Genomic DNA, 18,991 nt, shown 5'->3' on the forward strand with positions numbered 1-18,991 from the left:
CCTGGCATTCTTGTCATTGTCAAGGCTTCTGCAAATTCTACCAATGTGAGACCTTGTCCTTCTAGGGGACAGGAGTGTTCTCCCCCCTTGGCCGCAGTCATTGCCACAAATGTGGCATCGGTTGGCCCTCTCGGCATCTCCTTACATTTCTGGGGCTAATATATTTTCCCACATCAGTAGGGTTATAGGCTGGCAGGGTTTTATGACAGAGGGGAGATTTTCCAGGCTAAAGAGTACTACCTTCACCTCCCCTCCAAAGTCCACATTGTTGACTCCCCCTCCCACATGCAGAGATACGTTCTGGGCCAATCCATTTTTGGGGGAAATCCAGCCAATGTCCTTCTGATCTTTTAAACACCAGACCAGTTTTTAGTAGGAACTTGCCAAGGTCAGGCTCCACCATTTCCTCTTTTCCATATAGGTCACATTCCAAAGCCCTTAGGGTTGCTCTAGTGGGGATGGAGCCATTTTAGTCAGTCACATTATAATTCAAATCTAATTTTCCAATACAATTGAATTTGGAAAAAATCTAATTTGTCTGTAGCTGACCTCTATAGCTGGATCTGAATGATCCACTATAAACAACACATGCCACAGATTGTCTTAAGAACACACCAACCTTGAAGATGAAGATGATTTAATGGTTTCTATTAAGTATTTTAATATGGGTCGAATAAGGGCCTTCCCGCTCATCTTTTCCTGGTCTCTCTCTACCTTACGCCAGACTTCCCTAATTCCCAAAGTGGTGTCCTGAGAATGGTAACCCTTACTGTCTAGAGTCTGGTTGGATAGTTATCAGGGCATAAAGGTAGCAATGTTATCATTCTTACTTCCTTTGTGATCGTCTATCTGGATACTAAACTGGGCTCCAACAAGAAGAATTATCACAAGAATGTGTGCCTTCCAATCATCCTGGTCTACCTCGATTTTTACTTTTCATGCTATCTTATCCTACAAACATGTCCTCCCACTCACCTTTCTCTCTCTCTCTCTCTCTCTCTCTCTCTCGCTCTCTCTCTCTCTCACTCTATCCATCTGAAGGCCTCTTCACTACTCTACTCCTTAATTATACCCTCTGCTCTTTTTTCCACTGCCACTACTCTTTAATATTCTCTCCTCCTACTACTCTCCACTACTCTCTAGTCTCACCACTCGCCATTATTCTCTTCTCCCACTACCCTTTTCTGCCCCTACAGTCACCTTCCTCTCACTCTCATTAAACTTTCTCATTCACTCTCACTTGCTCCCTCTGTGCTTACAAGTAATCTCATTCTCTCTCTTCATTCACAATACACACACTGTCAGACACATGTATCTCTCACCAATCATTACCTCACCTTGCACATACTTTCGGTAATTCTCATCCATGCTCTACTCTAACGTCCTTCCCCTTACTGGTCTCTTGGCCCACATTCTTCTCTCTTGACCTCACCCGAACAACCCACACTACCCTTTTCTTCCTGTCCTAAATACACAGGTGCACGTGGGTACTGCAGATCATATGAATGCCCATGTGTGACAGCATCCCCCCCCAAAGACGCTGGCAACCCCCTGGAGGCATGAAAAGCATGCAAGAGCTGGGGAGCGTGTATATGTGCCAATGGTTTCCATGTCCTATCCTCAGGGCCAAAACTCCATCCAGTCCACCAGATAGTAGACCTTGCCTCTGGACATTCTGACGTCCAAAATGTGTGACACCTCATAGTCCTCCTCACCCTAAAAAAGAATGGGAGCCATATGCAAAGGCAAACGAGTACCAGAAAGGCAAGGTTTGATAAGAGAGATATGGAAAACCAGATGCACATGCCAGGACTCCGGCAATGACAATTTGACAGCAGTCGGGTTTACTATGGATGAGATGACGTAAGGACCTATAAATTGGGGCACAAGGCCCACCTACTAGTGATGTTCAAATGGCGGGACAACAACCAAACCTTCATGCCCACCCAGTAAGCATGGGCAGGAGTCTGACGTGCATCAGCATTTTTCTTTGCGCAAACCTGTGCGTGCAGCAGATGGGACCGGATGTCACGATGTACGTGGTCCATGTCTCACACACAAGTGAGAGCTGCAGGATTTCCCAGAGGAAGAGCTGGATCCAACAGGAGTGACCACGGATGAAAACCGTACAAGGCAAAAAATGGCGACTCACCCGTAGAGGTATGCAACAAATTGTTGTATGCAAATTCAGCCTGAAATAAAGCAGACAACCAAGTTTGCTGGAATTGTAGACAGAGACATCTGAGATATTGCTCCAGAGTAGCGTTGGCCCTCTCAGACTGGCCATCAGTTTGTGGATGATAGGAAGAAGAATACCTATCGTCTATACCCAGGGCATCTGTGAGGGCTTTCCAAAAGCGAGAGTTAAACTGATTACAACGATCGGATACTATGATGGATGGTAATCCAAAACGCCGGAAGACGTTGGTGAGAAACAATTCAGCCAGTCTGGGAGCAGAGGGCAGACCAGCACAAGGTACAAAAACTGCATATTTTGTAAAATATTCCACCACCACCCAAACCATGTTTAAGCCTTTGACGTTTGGTATCTTCGCTATGAAATCCATAGACACCATTTTCCATGGTTTATAGGGAATAGGCTATGTTTGAAGTAGATCCATATATTTAGACCTCAAAGTCTTGCATTGTGCACAGATTGCACACATCACAATGTTTTCTATAACATTACGTGTCATCGTGGACCACAAGGACCAACGGCGAAAGGATACAATTGTCTTCTGTTTACCCGGATGAGCCATGAGCCCACTGTAGACCCAAAGTACGAGCTTGCCCAGGTGGAATGAACACCTTGTCTTGGATAAAAGGGAGGCCTTCAATCACTTCAAGATTAAGGTCTGCCACCACTTCAGGATTGCGAAGAAACACATTTTGCTATAATGGTTCGCTTAGGAGGCTGTAGTGAACAACCTTAGATAAACAAAACAGACATTTCAGGGTGAGAGGTCACACCACTCCAGCATTTTAACAAGTATAACAGTCACTAGGAATACATTTTTTGTTTTAATGACATCTGGATAATATTGGTGGGGATAGAGTACCCGGCGGTATTTGACAAAACAATAGAGATAGGTATGATCCAGTGTAAAAAACTGGATCTCAATGGAATAACAACAACAAACTGCTACTCTTGGTCAATCATTTCAATTGTGCAGTTACAAGAAAGAACATAACACAAATGTATGAACATATAAAATCACAAAAAACAATGCTTGAACTGTGCACTGTTCAGATGGTGTTTATCGTCGACACAAAGGTGTTTCGGCCTAGGAGAGCTGTAAGGTGCAGCTTTGTGAGCAGGCCTTCATCAGGACGTGTGATGGAATAATGGTTGTCCCGGGATCTCTATCTATAAACAACAAATGGAGTGTGGTGAGTAGAATAGCTACCTCAAATATAAAACTGATAATTCAATAAGCTCCCTCAGGATGCTTAATTAAAAAAGAACGAAACAACTCCCTTATTAAGGAGCCTGATTCTTACAGAATACTTATCCAGTGCAAGGGTAAGTGAGAACATCCATCATTGGTATAGATGTCTGGACGGCATTAAATGCGCCGTTGAGGAAACAAGTGTGTACCTGTAACAACATACGAGGGTCTGTGAGGGTTCTGTACAGATCCTGGTTCCACATATAAATAAATGGGGACAAGGCTAAAAACTTACCTCAGACGGTAAGTAGTGTCTTCCAAGTTGATAATGGCGGAGACACCCACTGTGGATGGTGGATGGTGGCTGCTAACCCAGATTGTTCACAAAGTGACAATACCTGTGTACAACAAACGCACAGTGTTGGGCGAACCAACGTTGTTAAGGAGCGTGTTATACAAGAGCAAAAAGGGGCTCATATTGGTGTGCAAACAATATAAGTATAATACTTGTACAGAGGTGGGTCAGGGCGGCGTTCTGAAATTCACCCTAATAAGTGGCCCAAGAAGAGGCACATCGTGTGGCACGCGCTTTTGTGATTCGAAGCATTTTTCACCCAAATATGTAGTTCAAACAGAGGCACATAATGTTGCACTTCGTTCCGTGACTCAAAGCATTTGTCTGGGCTGTGCGGCGTGGCGTCTCTGGACGCGAAAACTGCTGAGAAAGTGAAACCGTCGTCATGGCGACCCCTGGTAATCAAACCGAAGGGTCGTGTTGATTGGTTAGGTGTTGGCGCACCCCCGGTAGGGCATCAGCCGTTCAAAGAACAATCAGCAGCCACCACGGGAGCCCGGGGGCTGCTCCCTGCGAGGCAGGAGTGGTTGCCAAAGACTGAATGGCATCAATGCTCTGACGAATCGTCTCCTGTGCGTTCGTCATATCAGTCCGTAAATCAGAGATTATCTGAACTATTTGTGCCAAGGCATCCACTGGTTCCATGGTCATTTTGGCTTCTAATTCTGTTACTCGCCGCACCTTGACTGCCAGGGGCATTGACTAGACGTCCCGAGATCAGCGTGGCATTCAGTATGCAGAACCTCTGGCCCATGACAGCAAGCCCGATTTCACTAAGTCCTCCAAGATCAGCCCTCATCAACTTGAGGGAACTCTTTTTTACCCCAAAAGATCCCACAAAAGAAGGGGGAATACACGCACCACTTAACCAATGCTGCAAAGAAAGGACAAAGAATGAGTAATATTAAACTGATCTCACAATCAATAACCTAACCACTATGAGTTAAGAATACCTGAATAGTAGTCTCGTTATGGACACAGAATCTGAACCTATAGTAGAAACCAAAACAGGCCTTAGTCCCCTATAGCAGACAGAATACCGAACCCCCTCATGCCCCAGCACAGTCGATAAGTAAATGGTTCTTACCATTTAGGTGTGAGTCTGACTCCAATGAAAGTACCAGAAAACAACGACAGGAGAAAACAACAAACAGGTAGGTTAGTATACGGGCGGCACGTGGGACGCAATGGTGATGGGTTGGTGCACTAGTCAGCAGAGAGTTCAAACGTGCACGTCTCTAGATGTGGAAACGGTAGGCAAGCAATATGGAAGGTACTGTGATGGAGGTGATCAGGATTGGATAGCAATAATTAGATACTAGTAGTATTGGTAAGTAGACAACAGATCCCAATAAACAACAACCTTACTGTATGTCAAGATAGCGTAGCAGCATCAGGTTGCAGTCCAGGACCAATTTAGTTCAGGAACTGAGGTGACCTCGGGAGACAAGCAGAGTTGATATCAATCTGTGGTTGGGGCCACAAGGAACTCTGGAGTAGAATCAGTAAGGAAGGTGGGGTCAAAATAGCAGTCTGTGGTCGAGGCCGAACAGGAACCTTGTAGACAATTCAGAGGGCGAGAACATCTGTGTAGTAGTAGTGGGTCGGAACCATGTGTCAAAACCGGGAACAGAGTCATGTGCGAAAGGAGTCCTTGAGTGGTCCGAGTCAGGAAGGAAATCAACTTCAAGGAAGAAGACGGAATGTAGTCTGTCAACCACAGCAGATGCAAGAATCACTTTCAAAACAGGATATCGTAACACTTGCAATTAGAAGCCCTGTTCTGTGGAAGGATGGCGGCTTTATGCCATAGGCTGTGGGCGGGGCTTGCGTCAGAGCATACTCTGCAGGAAACTTTGACGTGTCACATGACACGGTAAGCGTGCCTTTGTTGACATTCTCCATGGCAATCTCCATTTCTGCCACACTGAAGCATTAGCGCACCGTTATTATGCTGTAAATACATAGGTGCATGTGTGCACTGCAGATCATATAAATGCCCATGTGTGACAGTCACTGACCACATGAATGCCTTAGGTCTGGAGATGCACAATTCTGAACAGGTGAAGAAGTGGTGGAATGTTCTAATGTGGAGAACCAAGCACAAACTCAGTGCCAACCTGGCCTATGGACTGACTACTGGAGGGGTGCCAGCAGAGGAGGAGGAGCTGACTCCAATCGAATATGCCATGAGTCAACTCATCAGCATTGAGCCCGTACTTGCATGCAGGATTTGCATGTCCGACACATGTGCAAATTGCAATAAACCCTGACATGCCCCCCTGATAGGCACACATCACCCACAGGGTACACCTCTGTGTTATGAAAATCAATGCCACTTCCACATGTATTGTTCATTGCCACCGTTTTGGTGCCTGTCTCATTGCACTGTACATCAAGTACATGTGATATACCTTGACTACAAAGATCATGTGCTGCAGTGTTTAATGTTTGTGTTGTCACCTGTCCTTACGGATGCCTCGTCAGGATGCATATCCGAAGTTCCTGCCATGACACTGTGTAGTGTGACCAGGCTGTTGGGGAGTTAGTGCCCACAGACCACTGACCTGTGTACCAGGCCTTGTGAATATGCAACTTCACTTGAGTAATGCAAGTGGCAACACAAGACATGACATGGTGAATAATAGCTGATGGTGGATCTTCATGGCAAAGCGGACAGTCAGGTATACTGCAATTGAAATAACTACACATTCCATGCAAAAGTTTAGGGGCATAAATGGTGCCAATGAGTGTGCCTTTCTTCATTAAATATCAAGCAGGTGCATGGTCGATTTACACATGGTTCAACATAGTACCCCTTGTCGGACATGATAGCCCTGTATAGTCAATGAATGACAGACACATGCCTCATCCCTTGCATCATTGTGTCTGCAACTTTAGTATGTCTATATGTCCACAGATGGCATGGACGGGACCAGGGGTGGGGTGGTGCTGCATGACAGCAAATGCCATATATCCGTGGGTAAAAGCTCACAGTGCTACAAGTCACAAAGTCAGATCCATGGGTGTACTTCCATTTTGTGTGTGACTGCCCTTTGATGCATATGTGCATGTTTGTCAGGATGCACATGACTCCAAATGTAAATCTCTGTCCATGTGCAGTTGAGGATGTAGCAGATTCAGAGGAGGAGGAGGAAGAAGAGGATGTGATAATTCAGTCCATCAGTCGAGCCCATGGTGTACTGCACTATGAAAATCCACAGGTGCTACTGGCCATTATCAGCTGTAACCCGGCCTCTTCCGACTTCTGACTCTGCTGATTCGGATGCAGAACCTGACATTGAGGCCTCGCTGAGGGAGAAGGTGAGTGCCCCAATGGGCAGATCAGATGGGGCTGTTGGTTCTGCGGCAGTGCAGTAGACTTCACAAGCCCAGTCAGCTGTGGTCCCCACGTCCGGGGTAATTACAGCTGCAAAGCCACCTTCCCATGAGTTGATGTCATGTTCTTGGGCTGATGTCTAACAGAGGGTTGCAGACCTGCAGCCAACAATGGAGGCAAGACAGCAACATTATTACACCACCATGAGCCACACACACACGTGGTGGACATGTGGAGGCTGGAGAGACAGTGTGGGATCAGCAAATGTAGCGTAACGCCCCCCGGCAAAGCAATTTGGATGATAGAATTGCAAAGGGCATCAAGCAAATGGCCAAGAACGTGACCCCACCAACGACCCGGGATGTGCAACGCTGCAGATCATGCAGTCCTCAAGACGCTCCCACATACTGGTCATGATCTGAGGTGTCTGCAGGAGTCCCTGCATGCAGATGCTAGGGCACAGAGAGAGGCCCGGAGGTGTGGGATGTTGGCCTCTCATGGAACGAATCGCTGTTAGATGGAGAGCTTGAGGACTGAACTGCATGAGGAACTCTCAGCCACAAGGACACATCTCCACGAGGAGATGAATGCCCCGAGGCAGACACTGTCCCAGAAACTCAATGAGTCATACGTGAACATGCATACAGACTCTGTAGCCCTCCATGAGGAAGTGCATCGTGACCTCAGCACCATGCTGGTCCATGCTTCAGTGTCACAGCTGGCTGTGGCCAATGAAGTCCAGGCCTTGGCACAGCATGGGTTAGCCCCACCACCACAACGACCTGCAGATCAATCGCAGGATGGGGGGCCTAGCACACCCAAGCCTCCTCAACCACCATTGCCATGATGTCCATGAGCCCATAGAGGATTTGATTTTATTTTTAATTTTTTACTGTCCACTCTTGTGGTTTTGGGCATGCACCCTCCTCCCCCTTCCAGGGTGGATAATTTGTTTGTCCTCAGTTTAGAATGGACATTTCTTTTTTTTTACCTGACCGGTGCACTCTGATTTTTGTCTTTCATGACCCCTTCATGGGGAAGGACCAATTTCTCTTGATTTGTAATACACCTGTCCAGGATGGAGGCATGTGTTTTTCCCCCCAATTCCAAGATTTGTTTTAGTTTTATTTTCATTGAGAGATGTGTTGTTGCTCTCTCAATGGATTCATTAGTGCAGTACTGGAGATGCAGACATGCACAGGGGTAGCACCTGCCATGGTTGCCGTGAGTACAACTCAATGACATGTGCAGGTAACAATGGGTTGATGGACATTTTCCACATGTGTGCTGTATGTATGATTTGGTACTATGGATGGTGACATACCATATCCCAAGTTGTTGCAATGATCCTGATTAGTCCAGTGACTACACTCCATGGAGGTCCGCCCTGCACCCTTTCACCTCCAAAATCCCTATGCCCTCTGAAAGGCACTGGCCCTCTTTTCACTAATGTGGAGGTACCGATTCCGGTAGAGGTGATGAGGGAATCACATCAAAGCAACTCTTTCAACAGGTAAGTCTCTTGTGTTATATTTGTATTAGTTGTCACAACAGTAATTTCATGTATTTTCACAACTTTTCTTAATGCGGTTGTCATGTTTGATTCATGGTAAGTGTCAGGGCAGATGTGTGTTTGTCCACATGAATGGTCTACTCTCCCACCTTTTGTTCATCTGTTTTCCCTGTAGGTGTTGCCAGTGTACCCTGTTATCCCTTGGAGATAATTAAGATCAGCCGACGCGGGTCCACTGAACATAGTCTGCGCTAATCGTGCTGTAGGGCGCGGCAGATCTTTTCCGGTTAATGCAGCACTGTACTTGAATAATTTGCCCGCTGCCCTTCGGCAAGATGGAAACTGAGTATTAGGAAAGCATTGAAAACCCTTTTGTTTCAATAAACCTTAATATTCAAGGCACACTCTTAATGCCTATGTGGTTTTAGTTGCTAGTTTGGATTAGGTTGTGAATTTATCTTTCAGGTTTCCTCCGCACCCTGATGCTTGCAGGCTTCCGGTGCATTATAAGCACATAACATAACAACATAACATAACATAACATAACATCCACGCACACCTACTGGGACAATTACGTCCAGGGTGTGTGGTCTGTTGGAGGGTGATTGTACAGTTGCTTATTGTCCTAATGTCCATTTACAGTGTTGTCCTACAGGGGCGAAGGGGTTGTTGCAGGATATGGGCATGTGGTTGGAGGCACGTATTTGCAGTGAAGTTGCAAACATGGGTCACTTTTAGGTTTAAATGGCATGGTGATTTCTGCATGTTGTTTCTGCGCGGTGAATCTGCTGATTGACCGTTCACAGGTGGCCCTATTTTTCCATTTTGCCCATCACCATCACCCACTTTTGTCTTTAGTCACCCCGACCTGTGCTAGTTTTCCATCTATGTAGCTTCCAGGTTCTCTGAACATGCTGGCTGTTATTCAAGTGTTTCTGTGTCTGTCTTCCTCTCTTGCCCACCTACTCACTGTCATCACACAATGTAAGGTACTACATGTCTCCCCTCATCTCCCCACCAGCCAGTCTCCTCGTTGCACTGCAATGCCCCTATCCCTCTCTCTCTCTCTCTCTACACTCCACTGATATACATTCATCGATCAGAGTCCTGTCTCACTCTTGCCCTCTGTCAGCCTTCTCATCAGCTACCATACTTCCACTTCCAAAATCACCACCTCCTCACTCGGAGTACCTTTCCACCTCTGCATCCATGAATGACCCAAAGGCACACGTGACACCTGACAGTGGGTGTGCAGGACTTGTATGCCTGTAAACAATGTCCCCACTTGTGGGCTTATACCGGGGGGACTGGCGCCAGTTACCATGGTGCAAGTCATGATGTGCTAGTAATCTGTTTCCTTTGCTGCCAGTGATTTATCTGTTGGCGAGGTTTACTGGTGGTATGTTGACAGTTGAGGATTCCTGGTTTGTTGTACGTCCAGATGTTGACACTGGATGGCCCATGGCTATTTCCTTGTTCCATATGAGAGTTCACATGGCTGTCCAGTATCTTTACATTAATGCAGTGCATGTCTTTGCATGTTTGGAATGTTGTTTCAGTTGGGATGATGTGGATTCCAGACAGGTGGGTGTATTTTGCAGGTAAATCGAATGCACCCACAGTGGCACTTGTGGTGTTTTTGGTGGCAGGGAGGCTGGCACTGTGCAGGATGTATTTTTTGTTTCCTTGTATTGATGTGAGCAGGGCTGGCTTCTTGGGTGTGGGTATACATGGTGTTGGCTGGCTGGTGGTTTTATGCGTATTGTTTTTGCATGTCAACCATGGGGGCACTGTTTTTTTGTGGGTATCGTTGTGAGGGTGGCTGTCACTGTAGAGTGTTTGTTGGTGAGTTGTCATGAGGGTGGACCATCCAGCTTAATGTGACTCTAGTGTGTGATTGTTTGCAGTTTTTGCATGTGTGTTGTCTGCCAAACAGCCTCCCGTTCACTCAGCTGTTCATATCATGGCTACCCATGCTGGCCGTCCACTCTTGTACTTTGGCCCCTTCTGGGGGTGGTGTCCCGAAATGAATCCACACTCAACACAGCATTGCGGGCCATTTGGAGATGCCATGTTCATCACAGACAACAGGCAGTAGATATTTTGCTGCATGTTGACTGCTGCTTAGTGCATCTCAGGGCTCCCTTCAGTTCCAATCACATTGGACCCTGTTCAGTCCAGTCCCTGTATACTCTGCCTTGCATTCCTCTTACCCTATTCCCTACTCCCTTTTGTGTGGCAGTCTCTTTGGCCTAATTTTCTCATTCCTTTCTCTTGTCTGCTTGTCTCTTTTATGCCAGTTGCCTCTGTGCCCTGCCTTCCTGTATGACTGCTGCCTTTTTAACCAGCTGCCCTGTGCAGACCTGTCTTCACTGCAATTGTCATCTTGGACTTCCCATCATCGGCTCCCCTGTCAGCGTTTACTGCACTGTCCTGATGCCACTTTAATCAGGGGATGCCATTTCAACGCATTGGGAGTGCTTCCAAGGGAATCCCAGGTTTCCAATCCCTCAGTGATCTCTATTTTGGAGTCCTTGCATTCTGACTCAAGCCGCATCAGTGTGTTCTCAATGTCCCCTCACCAGGACAATGGGTAAGCAGTACCTGCTCCTTCACTGCACAGCACTGTGGGGGGCAGGCTGTGTAGGTGTTGTGGGTGGGGAAGGTGTTACTCTGTGGGGTAATTGAATTGCATTTGCTAAAGGTGTGTGGATCGAACTGCATGAGTGCAGGGACACATGGTAATGGGTGGCTGGGGAGTTTGTATTTGTATTTGTTGTATGGCACTCAGTGGGGGCAGGTTACAGTGGTCTAGGACTATGTTGCTTGTGTTGTAAGCTTTGTTATGGACAATGTAGGTTAACCTCACAAGAGACAGACAATGAAATGACAGCCAACCAGGGATAAAGTCTTGGTGCCCCCTGTTTCGGGAAGAAGAGCTTTGTTTTGAATATGAAATAAGGCAATCTCAACAAAGTATTATTTGGCCACTGCCACAGAGCTCTCTGTCATTATCTTAGCAAGAAGCACATCATGACCATGTGGTTAATCTGTGATGCATTTCCTGTTCAGTGTTCATCCACCACCGTCATTGTCTACCGCCTATTTACATGCTTATATTCACATAATGTCCAGTCTCACATTGGCCATCTCATTTTATCCTCCAGTCAGTTCACACATGGGTGACAGCCTCTTCACCTTTTGTAACTGTGAAATGATTTGTTAGGATTTCAATATCTCCACCCTATCTTGGGTTCTAACCATGTCATGTGCGCATGGCCATCAACATGAGCTCAATAGACTACTTCGGCATCAGCCTGGTACTTGCCAACAAGGACACTGTCTTCTCCTCCCAGACACACTGGCACACCCATGAGGCCTCCCCACTGCAATCTTATTGACATTAGCATTTCCCTTTGCTCTCCCCCGTACAAATGTCGGACCTTGTTGTTCTCTGTTGCCCCTTTGTCTGGTACTCCTCCCAAGGGGTAGGCCTGGGGATCCTGCATGTTCCAATGATCCATCTGATTCATGATGATTCATGATCTTTCTCCCTGGGCATCTCGTGATTAAAATGGGACGACCACTATCCTGGAGGGCGCTAGTGCCATAATCTCAAACCATGCTTTGACAGCTCAGGACCTCTGGCCTGGCTCCCATGGGTATGACCTTCACAATTGGAAACACCCCTACTCCCATTTGACTGCTTGTATTCTTGTATTATTGTACAAAGTTGTTACTTCATATATTTGTATGTGTGTGCATGTGCCCCTTGCCTGCGGGTTATGATGTGATAGTCAAGCAAGAGAGGAGGCCTTGTTGTTCTATGTTTCAAACACAGCCTGCAAGGATTGAGGCCTACTATCGGATGCTGTGTTAGTTAATGTTCTTTATTTCATCCACATGCAATATATTGTATGTAACACATCTGCATAGCACAATGCTCTTTTTACAAAATATATATGTGTTCTACAGTCTACCTTTCCCCCGTCAGTAATCACTATCCACATAATTCCTCCTATCCACTATGCCCACCCATGTGCATTCCTTATGTGCACGTTTTCATTCCACAATGTGATTCATTTGGGTGGGGCTGGGATCTGAACGTCCTTCCCAACAAAATGTGTTCTGTTGTTTCCATTTGCTATGACTGTGTTGGTGGTTGGTGCATGTTATATCAAGTCTAGTGGACACACACAGTTTACCTCTCGCAGACACACAATCTCAGGGTATTGTTTTGGGCACAGAGGCTATGCCCCAATTCATCATTGAATGGCACCAGGGTTGTGGCCTCACTGTGTGTGCTCCACAAGGACAGGTATTTCAGATAAATCATGATTGCAGCAGCTGGTTGCGTGCAGCCTCTCCCTGTGCCCTTTGGCCAAACAAGGACAAGGGTGGTATGTGTGGCTGAAGGCAATGCATATCCACTGCTACGCCACGCTGTGTGGCGACATTGTGCAGTACACATCCTGCAACAATGATTTTACAGACTACTAGTGTGATATATAGCAATACCCCACTAACCTGTTGAAGGGAGTGGAAACGTGACTTTAGCACCCCGAATGTGCGCTCCATTACACTCTACATGTGCTGCAATGTGTCTTGCCTCAGCTGGTGTGGCAGAATTCCTGTATGGCGTCATCGTGAACGGTTATAGCTGGTAAGCACTGTCCCCTGAAAATGATTACATGGTTGTTATTGGCACTTATTGTCCTGGTCTGTTGTTCAGTGTCTGATGTGCATGCATGCATGTGCATTCCAGTTCATACTCATCAATGAGCCAGGTGTTGTCATATTTTCCATATTCCAGGGCACGGTGGAGTGTTGACTTTCGGAGAAATGTAGCTGTCATGCATGCTGTCATGCATGCTTCCAGGGAAATTGGCATGTACTTGCATGATCACTCTATGATCACTCTATTTGCATCACAGACAACCTGCACATTGATGGAATGCCAGTGCCTTCATTCCAGTATATATGTGCTCTGACATTCAGGGGGGTCCGTAGCACAACATGTTTACAGTCTATGGCTCCAAGTACACGTGGAAAGTGTGCTACCACATAGAAATTCTGGTAAACTCTTTGCCTTCTCTCCATAGTTCTTGGCATATACATGTGCCTACACAAACATGCATGTGATTTAAAGCAGACCAACACCTCGTGGAGACAGCGTGAGTGTGTATCCTGTGAAATTCCACCAACTATGGCAGTAGTATGCGGTAATGAGCCAGTGGCAATGAAATGTATTGCTGTCAGCACCTTTTCCAGGGGGTGGGGGTAAGGGCCTGGGAGCAGATGGTGGGTGATGCTAGGTGTTTCTCACGCTCCCTGACAAGGTCTAAGATGATATGTGGTGGGAACCGGTACCTGGCATACACCTAGTCATCAGGCAGACCAAACAGAGTGGTGTGTGTAGCAAAAATGCAGGGCCTAAGCATCCTCCTCCTCCTTCTGTGTCCATGGACTATAGCTAGTGCTATTGCAGCATTTATTGTGGCTGTGTGATGTTCGGATAGTGTACATTGCATGCTTTATATGCATTGGATACCTTGCACGTTGAACTTTATGCCTGCTATCATGTGGCGGTTGGATCACAGGGTTTGCATATGACTTTTCCTGACATAATGTTTTGCGTTGGAATCCATGAGTTTGTTTGGGTTTGTGGTAGAATGGGTGTGCCATTGCTTTGCGTGTCCCATCCCTCAACACGCCCACATTATTCCCAACTATTTTTCTGTCTACGCATGCATCACCCACGCTCTACGAGGAGTCTTGTGCAATGTGCTTCACTGCACGCAGAGACATTCCAGACCAGCGCGGAGTCCCCGCAAGGTCTGGAAAAGTCCTGCAAATTTGATTCCATGAATCAACGAAGGGGGGTTTTGCACGGTGAACGGCCCGCAAAGTCCCTATTTACCCTGTAAAATATTCCATGAATCGGGCCCAAAGTGTGAATTTAGCATAACACCATTTTCAAATGGGTTTCCACCCGTCCACAGTGTCAAAGGGCCTCATTACCGCCTTACTTCAAGGTCCCTTCTCGGGTCCCTACCTTAACAGATGGTTTTACCAGCCGTCAAGGACGGGACCCGCAAAGGGAACTTGGAGGTAATTACAGTACCGCAATTTGCGGCACCGTAATTACTGCCTTCCCCATTCCCATTGAGCCCTATTGGGGCTCAAATGGGAATGGGGACGGGCCAATGGTGAATGGGGAATTACCGCCCGCCAACCTTGGAATGGGGCGGTAATTTCACCATTCACCATGGCGGAATCGGTAAATTACCGGCACCAACCATGTCTCTATCAGTGTTGAATGAGCATCTGAATTACTGGTCTGCTGTAAGTTCCACTTAACCGACTTGATGTCCGCTGCTGCGTCTCTCATGCCAGTGGGCTGTATGTTTCAGTCTCTGCTAAAAGAAATTCTGGTCTAAGCAATCCTGAAATGCAAGAGGAAAGACACTGGCCAGCATGGTGCACGGCAGTATGCAATGGTAACGTGTGCTATTCTGCAAGTTCAGCCAGATGCATATAGAGTCCAGGGCTCTCCAAACTCCCTCAGCCCGCCTCTGGGCAATGACTGGCTCTCCCAAAAACCCTGATAGGCCTCCTTCTTGACATTGAGAGGTGTTCCTACCCCACCCCCCTTGAGAGGCTCAGATACCTGACACTGTCACACACTGTACAACACATTAAATGCCACTAAAGTCCTTCTACTCAAATGAATGAAACAAAGTGGTCAAGGACCATCACCAAAAAAAGACTTTAAACAAAGTTTTAAAATTGTATGTCTTCCTCTATAGGATTTATAAAGCCTGAACATAGCTGGGAAGCAATGGAGCGCTGTGCACAGGGGAACACAACATGGGTGAATGGTAGGAAGTAGTGTTAGCAAAGGGAGCTAGACAGCACATGTCTAGTAGGGGAGGAGGAGATATATGAAGGGGAGAAGTTGGATTAAGTGCGGCGACCAGTGATAAGTGAGATGTTCTTTGGTGTTTAAGCTCTTCAGTTCCTGCCTAAAGAGACAGTTTTTTTTTTTTTTTTTTTTTGTATTGGAATCTTGTTTCAGAGATATCCTACGTAGCAGGAGACTTCCTAAGAAGCCAATACCAAGGAAAAGATCAACATGAATGAACAATAACCATAACACCATATATGCACTATTCCCTCCACACCCCTATCAGTATATGATCCCAATCATTACGTATATTAATGGCGATGCACAGTGTACGTAATGTCCTGTACTGCTAAATTGATAAGCTGAGCCCAGAATGAAACAGCACCAACTATTCACATCTGTACCTGTTTGATGGTCACCACCCTGCGCAAGCTTAAACCGAACAAAATGCAAAACTGACTTCAAGTTCCAAAAAGAAGCATTTCATGAAAATAACATCCAACCCCATCAACATGAGGAGAAACAACATGTAGACACTTATTAGCTTGATAGCAGAGTGGCAGCCTTATGGTGCAGCGAATGTTCATTTATTTAGCACGCATGTTGTTGCTGAACATATCATCAAACTACACATCAAGTCACAATGTTACATCCCTTTTTTTTAATCATAAACAAGAAAACAGTGCATCTAAGAATATCACATATAAGAGCACATGTGTACCCATGGACAATTGGATTGTCATCCTCACATTTATTATAATGTACATATACATTAAACATTATGGGTCTGTATTGGGTATTGTGCCATTGATTTGTATTTATATTTATTTGTATCTATTCAATAATTAGGTGCTTTCGCTAAAGTGCCAAACAGAGTCAATACACATTCAATGGTGTGAACAACTAAGACATGTTGAAAATGAAAATGTGTTTTCAGTTGTGTGTGATAAGGGGGGTAGGTGGGAATAGGCCTGATGTGGAGAGGAAGAGAGTTACAGAGCTTGAGGGCTAGGAGCGAGAACAAGCAAAAACGAGATTGGGAGCATGGTGGCTTAGGAAAAGTTAATAAAAAGAGAGTGTGAGATCAAGTTGAAGGAGAAGGGACAGAAAGCAGAGAGATGGAGGAGCATGTCCATGAAAACTTGTAAAAGCAAGAAAGCAAAACAAAAGACGAGATTCAAAAGAAAGCCAATGGAGGTAGTGTAAGGAGGGAGTAATAGAGACACTAGGACACATTTGTCAGAGAGTGCCAATGGAAGAATTAAAAACAGAACAAAGAAGGGACAGATGAGAAACAGAAACACCAACATGAAGACAGGAGACATAAGTAATATAGGGAACAAACTAAAGCATTGATAAATAGTTTGTTGGCATGAAAAGTGAGGAAAGGACTATTAAAGAACTGGAAACTAAAGAAATTAGCAATTTTTAGTGGTGTGATGAAAATAGATGGTGTTAGGAGGTGGGGGGTACCAAATAAATGTCATTCTTAGAAGTATTTAGATGTAGGAATTGGGAGTTAATCCAACATTGGATGGCCAGGAGACAAGATAGTCGAGTGAAGAGTTTCAGAAAATGATAACAACTCTAAGGTGAGATGAGAGGACCCCATATTCTCTGAGTGTGTGAACACATGAACAGTAACTTCCTCCAATGTGTACAACCTTTGCTTTCTTCTTAGGGGACATGATCCTATACTTCACTGTCCATCTGGTTGGAATCAGATATGCTCTTATTAGGTTAATTCAATCCGTCCTGGCCCCTGATGCACTTCAAGGAACTACCGTTGCAATTGATTGACTGAGACACAACAGTCACAACAAATATTGATTCTTATTTGGCTGATATTTTTTATGGTCGTACTCATTTTTCCTTTGGGTCTTGTATTCGTTATCAGTACTTGATCACCCACTTGAACTTCTGTGCTATGTAAACTTCTTTAAATGTTTTCTCACTGATTAATTATTCATCTTTTCCCACACATCACATCATTGTCAATGGTGTACTTGGACTAATAAAGTGAGTGGGAATTAAACCTGGTGGCCATTGCAACATGAGCATTTCCGCAGGAGCAACACCAGTAGAATACGCAGCAGAGTGAAGATCATGCATAAAACTGATACAGAGCTCTTATGTTGTCTAGATCGTTTCCGTCAGTGGTTCTAAGTACCTTATTTGCCCAAATCTCTCCCTTGTAAGGGAGTGGGACATTATCTGGTTAATTCCTTTAGGAAGAAAATATATAGTGTAGTTATGTATTTATTTTATTTATTGTGCATTTGCCTATACAAACCAATGGTGTTCTAGGCACCATAAGGCAAAAACAGGGAGGAGCAGGGGAGTAATAAACAATAGTAAAAAGAGTAAGCAATCAAACAATAATGCTCATACTAGGCCTAGAGGCATTTGGATGAGCAAGTGCAGTTGAAGATGGACGGGAGGGTGGGGGCAAGGGAAAAGGTACAGCAAGTGCTAGAGTGGATCCATGGGGGAACACTTCTGGTGGGGTAATGGCTAAGTCCAGGGGTGGGGTGTCCCAGGAAGGCCCAGAGGGAAGTGTTGAGGGTGGCTGAGTGGACTAGGCAGAGGATCTAGTTACCTGTGAGATTCATGAGGACCAGTCTCAGTAGCAGCAGGGTGTTTAGCAGGGATGAGTGGGATGTAAGGAGGATGAAAAGTGAGTTTTGAGCAGTTTCCAGAATTTAAGGAGGTCCGGCTCAAGTCTGAGTGGGGCAAGGAGGCTGTTTCAGAGAGAGGCACCAGTTGAGGAGAGAGTCCTGACTCCAACTGGAGAAGCATTTGATCAGCAGAGAGTTTGAGCTAGTAGAACAGCGGGCTCGATCAGGGAGGTATTTGAGGAGTAAGAGTTGGAGATAGTGGAGTCCCAGGTCCATGAAAGTTTTGTGTATTATGCAGAGTGTCTTGAATTTGATCCTCATAGCCACCGGGAGCCAGTGGAGAGATTTTAGGTCTGGAGAGATGTGGCCAAGGATAAGTCTTGCAGCCCTATTCTGGATTACTTGAATGAGGCAGAGGGAGGAGAGAGGCAGATTGAGGAAGAGGATTGTGCAGTAGTCCAGCTGGGAGAAGACCAGAGCTCTGGAGACATTGAGCTTCTGGGGAACGGTGAGGAAAGGAATCCTATCTGAAGACTGAATTGGCAGGTGTCATTGAGAGGGGAAGGATAACTAACACCAAATCCACACTCCCTGTAGGAGCCTTGCCCACGTTTCTACAGCTCCTAGGTGTCCTTGATGCACTAGATTTAATACTTTTGGGAGTAATGCCACTGGGCTCATGATTTAGGTGCCCTTCAACAATAGTCCATCGGGGGAAATGGATAGTTCATAACGTCATAAAGTATCCATTTCCCCAGAAGGAATATTATTGTTATATTGATGCCTTCTCCATTTCAGTGCAATGTTATAGAGACCTGCGCATATTCTTTGAATACACAGTTCTGACGGCAGTGAATGTCAGCTGCAAA

The sequence above is a fragment of the Ambystoma mexicanum genome, chromosome 9 (assembly GCF_040938575.1).
Source record: "Ambystoma mexicanum isolate Mex_15411 chromosome 9, UKY_AmexF1_1, whole genome shotgun sequence".
NCBI classification, from domain to species: domain Eukaryota; kingdom Metazoa; phylum Chordata; class Amphibia; order Caudata; family Ambystomatidae; genus Ambystoma; species Ambystoma mexicanum.